This window comes from Poecilia reticulata, chromosome 15 (assembly GCF_904066995.2).
Source record: "Poecilia reticulata chromosome 15, P_reticulata-male-v2, whole genome shotgun sequence".
Classification (NCBI taxonomy): domain Eukaryota; kingdom Metazoa; phylum Chordata; class Actinopteri; order Cyprinodontiformes; family Poeciliidae; genus Poecilia; species Poecilia reticulata.
This window is the reverse complement of record NC_088844.1, coordinates 5,052,658-5,066,873: the sequence shown is the minus strand read 5'-3', so window position 1 is coordinate 5,066,873 and position 14,216 is coordinate 5,052,658. Positions and strand designations below refer to the sequence as shown.

The window sequence follows — 14,216 nt, the reverse complement described above, 5'->3', positions numbered from 1 at the left end:
GTCACCAGGCCAGGAATCAAACCTGCGATGAGGACAAAGGCCTCCTTATCTGGGTTGTGCTCAACCCCTGTGTCACCATAGCACCCCTGGGCTGGCGCTTTAAAATCCCTACAATCTGTCAGTGTTATTTTGACATATTTTAGAACTCACTACGCCCTTTAATCTGTCATGTATTGTCATCATTTATGTATTTACACTTGTTTTTGAAAACAATGTGCATGTCTAAAAAAATAGAAAAGGATTGGCCAGACACCACACAAGTTCAGTATGTTTTTTTTTTCATCAAGAAATGTTTGCTGCATCGTTTTAGTGCAGACAATGTAAAGATGTTTTTCAAAGATGAAGATGAGATATTGTATGCAAATTTTGTTTTATAAATGTGATTTGTGTGTTAGTGTATGCACTTGGTTCGAGTGGTTGTTTCACAAACCGCAGAGATTTGTGAAACACAACTTGAGAAACGTTTTTATTTTCCGTAAAAATCTTAAGAGAAATGATGGGATTTTTAAATATGTCATGGCAAAAGCAGTTAACATCTCATTAATGTTAGTATAAAAGCAAATTAGTTGGTCTTAGCGGAAGCTAACGGCTAATCCAAGAAGACTAAAGGAGACTACAGTGTGAAAAGTGTCCTAATGCAAACATTATTTTAAAACCTTTAAGCCAAAATGTGAATGCTCATGTCAATACATGAGCATTCACAGATTATTAAAGAAGCCACAAACACGTAAACGTGGAGGTTAACATTTTGTGAAAATGGTGACTGAAAACCGCTTTTGTTTCTAGTTCTACTTGATCTCAGCTTCAGCTGGTGATTAACTTTTCTCTCATATCTTGACTTTCTAGTGAGTTTATTGGTCATTTTTAGAGACATTTTTTTAAATGTTTTTTTGAGACATTTCAAGTCAAAGAGACAACTTAAATGGAGAAGCATTGTAAAAATCTATGGAGTTCACTTGAGCTGCTGTAATTATTATTTTTGCTTTTTACATTATATAGACAGCTATACTGTAACTGGAAATACCATTTTCATTTTGTTTGTGTTTCACATAGGAAGATCATCAGTGGTGCACAACCTCCAACCTCTATTTGTTGTAATAATCAGCGATTTCTGTGTAAATAGTTACCATATCTGAAACATGACTATGATTTGAAGGTTGATAAAATAGCTTTTGCATAAACTGCCTTAAGATTTTTTAAAATATTAGTTGTTTAAACTAATAAAAGCCCACTTTTGTCTTGGTCTGCCTTTAGTTTGACCTTTTGTTTTAAGATGACTTTATAGTAAATGAAGATACTAAGAGTTATTCTCTCTAACCTTTCAACGTAAGAGCTCTTCAAAAACTATCCATTAAAAATAGTTAAAACAGTTTTAGGATATTAATGGTGTTTCTTTTGTCTTTAAAAAAACTCAGCTTGGATTCAGACAATGAAGACAAATGTCTCAGGATGGGATCCAGGCAAATAAAGTTTTACATTCATAACAAAACAAGTAACATCTCTAGAATTGATGACACTGGTCTAAAGTGAACTTATTTGAATTTTTTGCGCTTTCCTCGAGGGATTTTACTTTGAGAAATTACTTTATTTCTAAATTTGGCATTTTTTTATTTCTGAAGAAAAAATCTACAGAAAATTGCATGATGTGAAGAATAGGTATCTAGCCATAATGATTAGTTTTAGTCTCCATTGCATTCATATAGTGTTAATCTCATAAAAGCAACAATGATTTTTTTCTTTATATAAATATGGAGGTTTGTAGGGGAGGACCATGTGCCTTTATTCTTAAAAGTAAAGAAAATTGTTTTTATGGTTAACACAATGTTTTATATTATTTCTATGGTGTATAGCAGCTACTTTTTATTACCTGCCATTATTTGTAAGTGTAGAAACAAAATAAATGGCAAAAAAATCTCGTTTGTCTTCTGTTGTTTTTTTTTCTGTATCAGTTGAAGATTTTTTAATCTACAACACAGTTTTAGTTGTGAAACTTTAAATAGCAGACCAACAGCACAGCGTGTATAATGAAGGAAAACGATACATGGTGTTAATTTTAATCAGAAGAAGAATAATTAAAATCTTTTGCTGGCTAAAAAGGCTAATCAGTCTGCCACTTTCAAGAAGTCTTTTATGTAAAGTTTCAAATGTTATTTGGGAGGAAACTAAAGGTGGGTGGCTTGTATGGTAATGGTTTTTGGAAAGCAGAGCTGGTGTGCTAATAGCCTAAAGTTATATTATGTGTAGGCTAGCTAAATGAGCCAACAGCCCAGCTAAAAAACCAGCTAGTATTAGCTTGCTAGACTCTTAGTCTAACAAGCTAATATTCCTCAAAAAAACAATTTTTACTAACAAACCTCAACTACAGTAAATACAGCAGGAGTTTATTACATATTTTGCCTCTTGTATTCCACTTGTTACCAGTATGGGGGTGATGGGGGTTACTTTTAAAAGGCTATATATAAAAAGCACCGGTGTTCTGACTATAGCACAGATACACAGAACACCTGTAACACCAGCAGAGCAACAACACTTCAGAAATGCATGGTAGGTGTTGCACCCAAAAACCAACCACAATTCCAGCCACTGATTGTAAAAATGGCACTTAGAATCAGATCAAGAACACAAGCAATTCAGGCAGCTGACATGTAGCGGGAGAAACAAAGACACACACACCTTAGCAGCGGCCTGCCTAACTATAAAGGCATCTGCCCTGCCCATCAATCAGCAGTGCACTTCTGCCCTTACCTGGTGCGCAGAATGGGGAGGGTGGAACCCCATCTCACCACATTCTACCTCCCAGTGTTGCATCGTCACCTTGTTGATAACCTTGCACACTTCAACACCAAGGGTGAAAAATGGCAAACTGCGCATTGGAGACTGGCTGTGTAGATCCTCTGGCTTGACCCATAGGTCGAGGAAGGTGATGGACATTTGAATGCTGTCCAGCACTTGAACACCTACAGTGCAACGAAAGTGTGGATAAACTTCTGCAGAAGTTTGAACAGGGTGAACATTTACTGAAGTCACCTATGGAGGCAACCCTGGAGCTGCAGAGGTGGGTACTGAAGCATCAGGAACTAACCAGCACAAGTCATCCTCCAGGGAGTCATTCAACCCCTTTGAAGGCAAAGTAGGCTTTAATTGCAGGGGTACAGATATGGGTTCCTGCCCAGCCCAAGCCTTCAGCATGTCAGGAAGCACATTCTGAGTTCTCTGCAAGCTGCCCACAGGAGCAACAGTATAAACTGGCCCTCCAGCTGTTGGAGCTCTCATAACCTGATGGATAACCAGGTTCCAGAGGTCCTGGATTTTATGACGACCTCTAGCACTATGATCACGCAGATAAACTAACTGTCCCTCCTGGAGCCTCCCATATGCCCTGATACTCTTTTCTACATTCTGCAGCTGCCAGCAAGTGATCCTAAGCATGATGAAAAGCCATATGTTAGAGATTTTTTGGTATTGTCATTTTGTTATTACTTTAGTTCATATTCAGTCCAATGTTCAATTTAAAGTGTTCTTTCTTCTGTGTGTATAAACTGACCTGGAGGCCCCATCTGCCTGTTTGTCTTCATGTGAAACGGTTAACTGCGTGTTTCCCAGACCTTAAATTACGTTTCCACAGGTGCCTTATCGACCGGAATACTCCCCATTTTAGAAACTGCCTGTGTGCAGTAATAATTTGTCTCCGCTGTCTTCTTTAGCTATCCTCCCCGTTTCTGCTTGATAATAAAAGACAAGCTGTAACCAAAGGTCTTTAGAAAGCTCAGTGAACGAATGGCTTGGAGGAGCAGTTTGCTGAGTCTTCTTTTGCAAAAGCTTGGTCATAAAATTCATATACGTTGTCTGTGGTTCTTTTAATGAAGGTTCAAAAGGGAAAAACACCTATCATTTTCTCCCCTTTTTTATCATTTTACAATGTGTGTAAACTTTATTCAAAAGCAAAGCATAGAAAAGAAAAGAATACATCCAATAGCTGCAAGAACCTTTTTTTAAATACACAATGAATATATGAATATAATAAAAAATGAAAAATAAAAGAAACAGCAAAAAAATCAAATGCAGTTTTCTCATCACTAACACCACTTGTTTTCACATTTTTGGTGTGGGAATCATTCAGCAAATGAATTAATCCGTTTATTGATTACAGAACTTCATCATCAGAAAACAAGTCGTCTTCATTTGTGTCATAGGTTATTTTCACCAGCTGATAGCTGACCACAGCAGTGTTAAATGTCTTTAGCATCATGCTTCGAAGGCATGGAATAATGCAACTTGTGAATAGGCAAAAAAGAATCAAAACACCCAGAATAGATGTTCCAAGCTTCAACAGTAAATTCCATCATGGTCCGGAAGTGAGCCAAGAAAGAAAGTCTAAAGAAGATTATCCCTGCGTTCCACTTTCCACATAAAGTTTAAGTTCCTCCAGGTCAGAGCATCAGAAATAGTTCCACCAGTTCCTGTTTCGTCAGGAACAAATGTACAGCCCGCTGGGCCAATGATTTTACAAACACCTCCCTGAGAGGCTGTGAGGAAGTCCAGTACAACACGGTTTTGCAAAACCATGTTTCTCAGTTCAGTCAGCTCTCTCACGGTGCCATTGGCCAGCTGGTGTGTGCTGTTGAGTCGCAGTAATCCATATCTGTTGATTTCAACGTGGTCCCGAATCTCACCTACTCCGACCCATAGAAACATGCCTTGCATAAACTTTTCTCCCCTGCCCCAAAGCTTGAACTCCCAAGGAACTCCAGTCTCTGTAGTGAGGCCTCCCCATCTTTTGACCTCCGGCATAACTGCACGCTTGGAGCGGGCAGCTAGAACGTGTTGTCCTTTCCTGATGAATGCAATCGGGCTGATTAAGGGGACCAAAGCACACAGTCCTCCCCAATATCGTGGCAAGACCATGTAAGCTCCATTTCCACACAGGAAGTACCAGTCCGCCATCACACGTGAACCATAGTCTCCTGGCACTATTGCGCTGCACAGTGTTGTCTCCTGTCGTCCTCTCGTCCGATGTATGATGTTGAAACTCTTCTCCTGAAGCAAGTTGTCACAGACTGGGTTGTCCTTCCAGACTTTGCAGTCGGGGGTCGCCCTCTGACCCCTGCAGGCAATGCAGTTGATGTAATCAGGTGTCATTTCGTAGTAGGTGTAAACTTTGCTACACAAATTCCAAGGTAACATCCCAAGAGAAACGTGTCCGTTGTTGAAAACGCAGCTCCTCAGAGACCCGGGTTCAGCTCCTGCCAAAGAAATGGTCTGTGGTATTTTCCATGCAGTTTGTGGAAACGGAAGTACGTCAGCACTAAAGGAACAGTTCATAACTCCAAAAAGTCCCTTCGTGGCATCTCCTGTCCGAAGTAGAACAGAATAATCCTTTTTGCACCATTTGCATCCTTTTGGTATTGGCACGCTAAGTCGTGGTTGTGTGCTCAGGCCATAGAGACACATCTGTTTGTCATCAGTGATGTGTCCTACACGCAGACCTGAGTTGTGTGTGGCAATTGGCAGCTGCGCACACACTTAGCAATTCACCTCTTTCTCCTCGTGAGCAGTCCTGTTCATCAGCTGCCACCACAGGTTGGTGCTGTATTCATGTGGGTGGAAAGTGAGGTCACTTCCTCCTCCGAACATCAGGCATGCTGCAGTCACAGCGCAGTAGAAGATCCACCTGGCATATGGAGTCTCTATTGCTGCTCGGCGCGCAGAGATGTCAAAACCCCCAAACTAAACAGTGAGGATGCGTCGAGTTTCTTAACTGGCATTGAGACGAACCTCCCTATTGGTCAGGAACCCCTGTGTAGCCAACCTTCCCCGCCACTCAGGATTAGGGGTCCAACACTCTCTGCAGCTTGCAGTGACTGAGATGTATCCAACTAGGTCTTTCAGCAATCTTTACAGCTGTTGGTGTTGTCATCAGCACCTGGAATGGTCCTTCCCACCGTGGACTCGTCCAGTTCTTTTGTTTCATGACTTTAATGTAGACCCAGTCTCCTGGCTCGATGGGAACGGCCTCCTGCCAAGGAATAGAATCAGAAGGCAGTAAATCTGTACTGGACACTTCCTTCAGTTTAAGAGTCCTGATCATAAAATCTGCTAATGTTTGTTCTTCATCTGCTTTCTGTAAGTCTGGAGCAAACAGAGGCAATCTATAAGTTCTCCCATGAATTATTTCAAAAGCATGCTTTGCTGGAACTATTTCAACCCATTTAGAAAAAGCATCAATCATCTAACAGTATTTGTTAATTCAAAAGTTCATAAAAAAAAATTTATGTAAGAATTTTTTAGTAGTTATATAGTATTACCACACCATTTTCCCTTTCCCCCCCTTTTTACACATGGCATTGTCCATGTGTCACAATCACTTTTGCTTCAAATAATGACTTTGGGAGGATTAATAGTTAATTCAGGTGAACTCATATATTTACTGCTTTTAGAAGATCCTTTAGCAAACAAGTCTTTTAATTACAGGTTTACCTTTCATTTATTTATTTATTTATTTTAATTCAGCAGCTTTCAACATCTCTATGTTATTTCTCTAAAATAAACATGGCCATCTTTAATTTAAACCAAATCTCAAATCCTCTAATTCAACATTTTTCTTTTTGAATTTACTGACTGTCAAATCTAGATTAAAATGTTTTAGACTGAAATCTAGAAAATGTTGCTTTTACTCACAATCAGTTTTTAGTAGCCATTTACATCTCCCAGGTTGCTTAAAGTCTCAGACTTTCACTTTACCTTGCATTTCAGACAAGTTAACAATGTAAGTTTTTTTTTTATATTTTAAATTAAATAGTCAATAATTTCATCCGTTACTCAATTTTGTAGTAAAATTTCTCTCTTCTCATAATAATTTTCATTCATCCCAATACAAAATACACAAAACTTATCTCAATCAATTTGTGGATTCTTTATAGAATTCAACTCTAAGTTAAATGTTTCAGTTAAATGCAAAGAAATACTTCTTAATATTTTAACACTGCAATATCAATTATTTTCAACACTTAGAGATGTTTAATTTAGTTCCAAACTATTTCAAAGGAATTAAAACATTTGCAAATCATTATTAGTTTTGAATCTGTGATGATTTTTTGTTGATGTAATTTAGCAGTATCACGTTGTCGTTTTTTTTTTTTCTTAACTTTTAGTCATTACAGTTTTTTTCCTTCACAGTTTCCCTATGGCTTGTGGGCCCTAAGAGGATCACTGGTCCTTAAAGGGTACAAAATGAATGATTTTATCTAACATTGTACCTAAAAACCTTCAAAATGTTCTTTTCTAGATAGATAATTCCTATATGTGAACAGGATTAGTGAACACATTCTCTATCACAGCGGTGTGTGTATAATTTATCTCACATTTCTCCTTTCCGTCTCGCTTCCCCCTCCTGCTGCTGGCATCGCTGCAGCTGGTCCTCCCTCCGTCTCTCTTCCAGCTCCCTGACAGTCCAACTGGCTCTGGTGTTGGATTTTTTTATAAGTTGTCCAAACCGTCCCTTTGTCCACCAATGAAACAAGCGGCAACAGTTCAGTTTGCTTTCTTTTTCTTTAAAACACATTATTTTCCTTCTCTACGCTGATGCCAAAGAGTAAACCAGCGAGGATTGTAAAAGATCAGCTGCATCAGCTTCCAGTCAAAATGTCCAGCAGGACTCCATACAGTAGTCTGCTGCATGGCAGTTCCCAGATGTCCAGGAATTAGGATCAGCGGACACTTTAGTGCCTTCAGTGTCCAGGTGGTAGAAATCTTCCTTCTCCTTTTTCGGTTCTATATCAACTGTCATTGGCTGGTGATGAAGGGGGTATGTCATCTGATCGGCAGGACAGGTCTGAGTTAAGATCAGAGGTCAGATGCACCGCAGCAAGGCTCAGACAGAGGAAAAGGAAAGAAGCAAATTAGAGTCAGTTAGGGTTTGTTTGTCTGTAATCTCAAAAATATTTGGAGGGCGTGGCCTAATTTCTCAATAGCGCCCGTTATAATTTGTTAAATGATCAGCCCCACGCCATGCTTTAACCAAGAAATATGAAATTCGGTACACTTGTGTATCTTGTCAGACCCTACAAAGTTTCTTGGAGCCATGGTCCAAACCCAACAGGAAGTTGGCCACTTTGGATAAAAGCCACCATTTTCTCTTTTTTATAGACGTCACATCTGATCGAACTCCTCCTACAGCTTTTGAGATACAGACTTCAAACTAACTCAGCACAGTCTTGAGACATTGAAGGTGAAAAGTTATCAAAAGATTTCCCGTACATCAAAGAGTGTGGGCGTGGCTAAGTGCCAAACTTTGACTACTCGCCATAAAACATCAAGATGCGATAACTTCCACATAGAAGGTCACAGCTGCATTACACTATGTCTGACTACAGACCAGCCCTCATCACATTCAGGTGGTCAATTGATGACAACACCTAAGCCCCACCCACCTCCAACAACAAGTCACCTGTTTTTTCTGCTGGATGTCTTACTTTTACTCTCTGATTCAAATGGGTTGAATGCTGTGCCAACTGACATAAAATGACATGATAATGAAATCTGCGAATGTTTGCTACTGGCTGAACTGTGTGGACGTGGCTAAATAACAAATGGCAATACTCGCTATGTGTCTACGATCGTCTCTAATTCACACATGCATTGTCCGATTTGCACCAGACTTTTTATGATTGACTCTGATGAACCTCTAAAGAGCCCAATAGCATTACATTGTAATTTGACATCACTAGGTTAATCAAACGGCTGTATCTCCTTGCTACATGGCCCAATCTGCACCAGATTTTTTTGTGCATTGCCAGGGAGCACTGCCGAACGCATTAATGCGTATCGCCTGGCAGACGGACACGGGAGGGTCCGAGGTGGCCGGCGGGTGGCAGAGCTGGAACCCCCGTGGTGGCCAATAGGCAGGAGTGGCGTTTTGCTGCGAGGGCCGCTCGAGGCTGCTTGCAGCTTTAATTGTAGTTCTAACTATGCCTGAACACTCAGTTATTGACAGAGGGTTGAGCAGAATGTTAGAACTACAACATGGGGGAACTGTCTGTCACTCACAGCTGCACTAGGGGATTAATTACTGTAGCAACTGTTACCGTAGCAATAGAACACAGACCAGGGCAGAGCGGCTGCTTGGGACTACAAACACGCCATAACTGTAGTCTCTTTTAACTGACCAAGACTCAGTTAAAAGAGAGGCCTGAGCAGCATGTCAGAACTACAACATGGCGGAACTGTCAGTTACTGCAGAGGAGGACTTAGCTGGTATTCAGAACTACTTGTGTTTTGAGCATTATGTAACTGATTTAAACCCAATCACTATTACACATGGGATTAGTGAGGCCATTTCAAATGAAGCTTACTGAAAATTTCAAAATAAAAACCTTGACAATTTTTACATCATGTAATTGCTTTTTTGGCCATTGGATGAGTGGTTTAACAAAACCGCTGTTACACCTGGGATTAGTGTTGCAATTTCAAATGAAGCTTAATGAAAATTTCAAAATAAAAGCCTCAATAATCCTCTCAGGTAAGTGCACCACCATAGGCGGTGCAATAATATTAGCTTTTATTGTCTTTTTTCCTCGAGTTAGTTATAATTTTAGCCTTTATTAGCATTTTCTCTCAGGTTATGGAACTGGCTTGCGCAGGCCAGTGCATTAGCATTTCACCTAAAATACATTTTTAGCTAATTTTCTTACTTAAAAAATGCCAGTGATGCATCCATTTTGTATGCATCACTGGCTCCATTTCTATTGCTGCAGCTTCGCGTTAAGCAGCAAATTCAACAGGATTTGTAGCTAATTTCCACATGTTTTCATGCAGTCATTTGAACTCCTGAGATTACTTTGGGAATCAAATTTTTCAAGGTTCAAGCATTGCTTTGGTGCTCAACCAGCTTCTGTAATGAATGACCAAAGGGGTTGTGGGACTTAAAATGATAACAGTGCATGAATAGATTCCTTTCCTCTCTTTGATAGCATCTGCCTGTTTTGCCCTCTGGGTTTATTTTGATTGAGCTACATCTGCTGGGTTCAGTGATTCAAAGCTAAAAGGTTGACGTTGCTTCAAACAGTGACTGGATTTGTGGGACATTTGCCAGATTTTTGTAATAATTTGGATATCATTTTGAAATAGGTAATTTAGCAGAACTTAAAAATGATACAATTTTTAGAAACACTTTGTATGAGGTCCATTTAACAAAGCAGCTTTTGCAGCAGCTGTAGCGGGCACAGGAAGTTGCAGCTTCCTGCTAATCTTATCTATTCAGGTAGTCGAAGCTACATATACATGCTATATCCTTAGAGGACTGCATCCTGCCATTATGTAAATGTGCATATATCAACTTTTTCTGTTTGTACAGACAGAAACCCACATTGATTTCCTTTGATCCAGCTTCAGAGGATTATCCTCTCATATTCTCCATGTTGTCATATTTAGAGAAACCACAGTGTGATGGAGCCTGTTACAAAGTTAACTGTCTAGTCCTGCTGCAGTTCTCTGCTGATTGACCATCTTTTCCTCCTTCTTGATGACATCTGTCCTGTTTCCCAGCTGTCCTCCTCGCCTGAATAACTGATGACTCCGTGAATTTGCACAGTAAAAGCATCTTTCTGCCTCGTATAGCTGTTTTGGAGGGTCACGATAATCAAAAACTTAGAATTTAATGAAATGCTGTCCAGGCAGACAATAGAAGATGGAAACGGAGACATGCAGAAAGATAAATAGCCAATCACACAGCCTCAGCTCAACTCAAACATGGAAAAGTTGACCTGGTGAAGTTTTGTAGGGAAGACTTTTGGTTGTTGATGGCTAGTCAAAAACTGCTCACACAATGAGATTAAATCATGTTTTAGTTTTATGGTGAATGACCCAAAAAAAGAGTAACAGCAAATATCCAGTGAGCAAAAGTTGTTTGAATTTGACACCTTCTTGATGTCTGAACTTTCAACATCAAGATGGTACAAAGGCAACAGTAGTTCAAATATCAGCTCATCACAATCAATTTATGCAGAAAATAATCTTTGAATTTCCCATCAACTGAGGACATAAAACTAAAGGCTTGAATCACACAGATTGGTTGGTCTTGATTTAATAGCAACGTTCAAATAGTAGAGCCAGAATTTGGTGTGAGCAACATGCTTTATTCTGCCTTGAATCAGCAGTTCTTGTGGTGGGGGTGTCATGGTGGGAGGACATTTTACTGGCACCTTTAATACGAATCGATTATTAATGCAGACCATGCCTTTATGACCACAGTGTGTGTAATATGCATAGAGTATAAGTCACTGATACCAAGCTCTAATATCTCACTGGTTTCTTGTAATCATAAGACTCCAGTACCCCATAGTAAACAATAGCTGCAGTTTCAAACTAGAATGAAATTAATATGTGGGTGTGGGAAATTGGCATCATAATTGTCTTATTTCTAACCCTGTCCTGTTTTATTCCTCCTGCCTGCTTCCTGTCTGTCCTGTTAGTAATTCTGATTCTAGGTCTGAACTCTCTTCTTGTACCTGAATATGATTATTGGCTCATGGATTCTGAACCGGTTATGCCGTCTCTGCCTACCTTGTAATTGACCTGGACAGTTTTTCCTGACTGGATGGTGAACACTGCCTCTGTCTGTCTATTGGTGAACCTGGTAATGCAGATTGCAGTGTGTGCTTCAACTATCTGAGTTTCCTGAGTGTGTGACCTCTTTGTTCCTGGTTTCCAGTTGATAGAATCACCTCCTCTATATGGTCCTGCGGGTGAAACAAACCCTGGTAAATGAATTTCTACTTCTTTGCAGTGACCACATCTATCAGGTAACACTTTAGTTTAGATTTTTCTCGTATAACACCACACCAAAATGTTTCAAATCCTGAAACAGAATCTTATCTAAATGTTTTCAAAACCATCTTGATGTAGAAGACATCTAGATACTGCTTATCTATACTTTTTTCAGAAGTGCAGATAATGGTTTAGTGGTTGCATGAATCATTTTCTGACTTGAATGACGAGCTTTATTTAGGTTTCCAAACTTTAAAACATTAACAGATTGACATTGAAGAATTAGAAACTTACAGCAGAGTGAAAATAAAACTGAACATGCATCCGGTGCCATTTTAAAGTCAGTTTGTGCACAAACTGACTTAATTTTATCTTAATTTCTGTGCATGGTGTGTTTCCAAGTCCTCAACATGTCTTTGCTAAAATGTCTCTTTGGTCTCTTCCTTGTCAAAGTTTGTCTGCTTCCCACTGTTGGTTTTTGCCCCCTTTTCCTCTTGGACAATCAGTCAAATCTCTCACAAACACAATCACAGAGGACTGACCCTGAAACCTCCAAGCTCTCCCCAGACGATCCGAGATCAGCACCAAGCTGTGATTCATTTATACTTGGAGAAAAACCCAGGATTTCCTCCAGGTCACATTTGATTCCATTTGATTAAGTTGAAAGGGATCAGGGGGATTTCTTACAGATAGAATGTTTGACACAAAGAAAGTGATCTCAACTCGTATATGGAAGTCTCTTTTAATCAGAAGCAGTGGAAGGGTGTCCATTTAGATCCATGGACACTCTTCCACTGACCTGGTTAAAATATGGCACTAATTATGTAATGCGCAAATGCTTTGGGGCTATATAAGCCAATTCCAGATTCTACTTTCATCACACTGAATATCTCGCACATGTGTAATTCTTTTTGCCTCATCTTTCAAAACAAAATGTGGACATAGTTCTGGATTTTGACTAACAAATTTCAACTAAACCAGTCCATAGTATTACTTAATATTAGACATAAAATGGCAGGAGTAATTTCAAGAGTTGTTTCATAACCTTGGTTAAAAAGAAACGGTGATTTTAAGGTGTTTCCATAAAAATTTGAAACAAAATATTCTAACATTTTCATTTGCTAATGTTTAAAATAAAATGCTTCTATGTTTCTTTCCGTTCAGGAACCGTGACACATATTCGAAAACCGTTTGAAGCATATGTCATCTCTGATATTCCCGCGATTCATATCTCTACCTCACTCACAGTATTAACAGCGATGAGAGAAAAATAATGTGCACTAATATTTGTGCTAATGTTCACTATCCCTATCCTGAGAAAAACATTAAAAAGGCTAATATTATTGCACCGCCTATGGCGGTGCACTAACGTGAGAGGAATATGCAGGCTTTTATTTTGAAACTTTCAGTAAGCTTCATTTTAATGACCACACTAATTCAATGTGTAATTGGTTCATGTGACTGGTTTGTTTAAATCAGCAATGGGCTAATTGCCCATTGCTCTGGGCAATTAGCCCATTGCCCAGAGCAATGGGCTAATATTATTGCTAACTTTAGGGAAAAGGCTAATGATAATGCTTTGCAAGGCAGTCACTTCACTTCCCTGTGTAATGCTGGCATTGGCAGGCCCCAATTAAGCAATATAGCAACTATAGAAAGTAAGAGAATCAGAAATAAAAATAGGGGACAAGTGGTGAACACAAACTGAACCACTTTGTCACAGAAACTTTGAAGGCAAATATGAAAAAGGAATAAAACGGCTATGTGGAATGTTCTAAAAAAGCTCATTACAACTATTCAGCAAACATTTTATCAGATTTTGGTATATTGTTCTGTAAAATCTAATTCCAAAATTTAAAAAATCTGTAAATCTATAAAATGGTATCTATAAAATCTATAAAATGGTATACTATCCAAAATAGCATAGTATTTTGCATTATTTAGTATATTTAGAATAAATTCAATTATAATCAGATTTTAAGAATTTTTGATGAAAAATAATTAGAAACAAAAATGATAGCCTTCTTACTAATGTTAGATAAATAATAAATTATAATCAACAGCAACTTCAGATAAAATGTGCTGCTCCTGGTCAATAACTGTTAAGAAGTTCAGATTGAATAGCCTGTCTTTGCATCTGACTATAGCGAAAGCTGGAATCAAAATTAAATTCTTCATTCTCTAAAACAGACACTTCATTAATGTTGCTTTGTAGAAAATATGGGGGCTTGACAGTTTGTTCATCTTCAGCACTGTCTACAGCCCTTCAAAATTAACATGTTTGCTAGAACTGTGAATGAAGTGTTAAGTTTGAGGCATTTAACATGGAAGTCGTTAATCCTGCTCTGATTAGTTGTTGGCTTGAATTCTTTTGACAAAAATTATGTTTGACTGATAGGAGCAGAGCAGGGCAAATCTAAACTCTAATCTACAGCTCCTTGGATACTTATTTT

At 38.8% G+C, this 14,216-nt stretch overlaps 1 long non-coding RNA gene across 1 annotated transcript; it reads right to left on the bottom strand.

Moving 5' to 3' along the window:
- Nucleotides 1-3,973: 3,973 nt before the first annotated feature.
- LOC103476643 (uncharacterized) lies at nucleotides 3,974-13,236 on the bottom strand. Its single transcript, XR_014091045.1, has 2 exons — nucleotides 7,362-13,236; nucleotides 3,974-6,016 (listed from the first exon to the last, which is right to left on the bottom strand). It is a non-coding gene; the product is annotated as an uncharacterized LOC103476643 (long non-coding RNA).
- Between the last annotated feature and the right edge of the window lie 980 nt (nucleotides 13,237-14,216).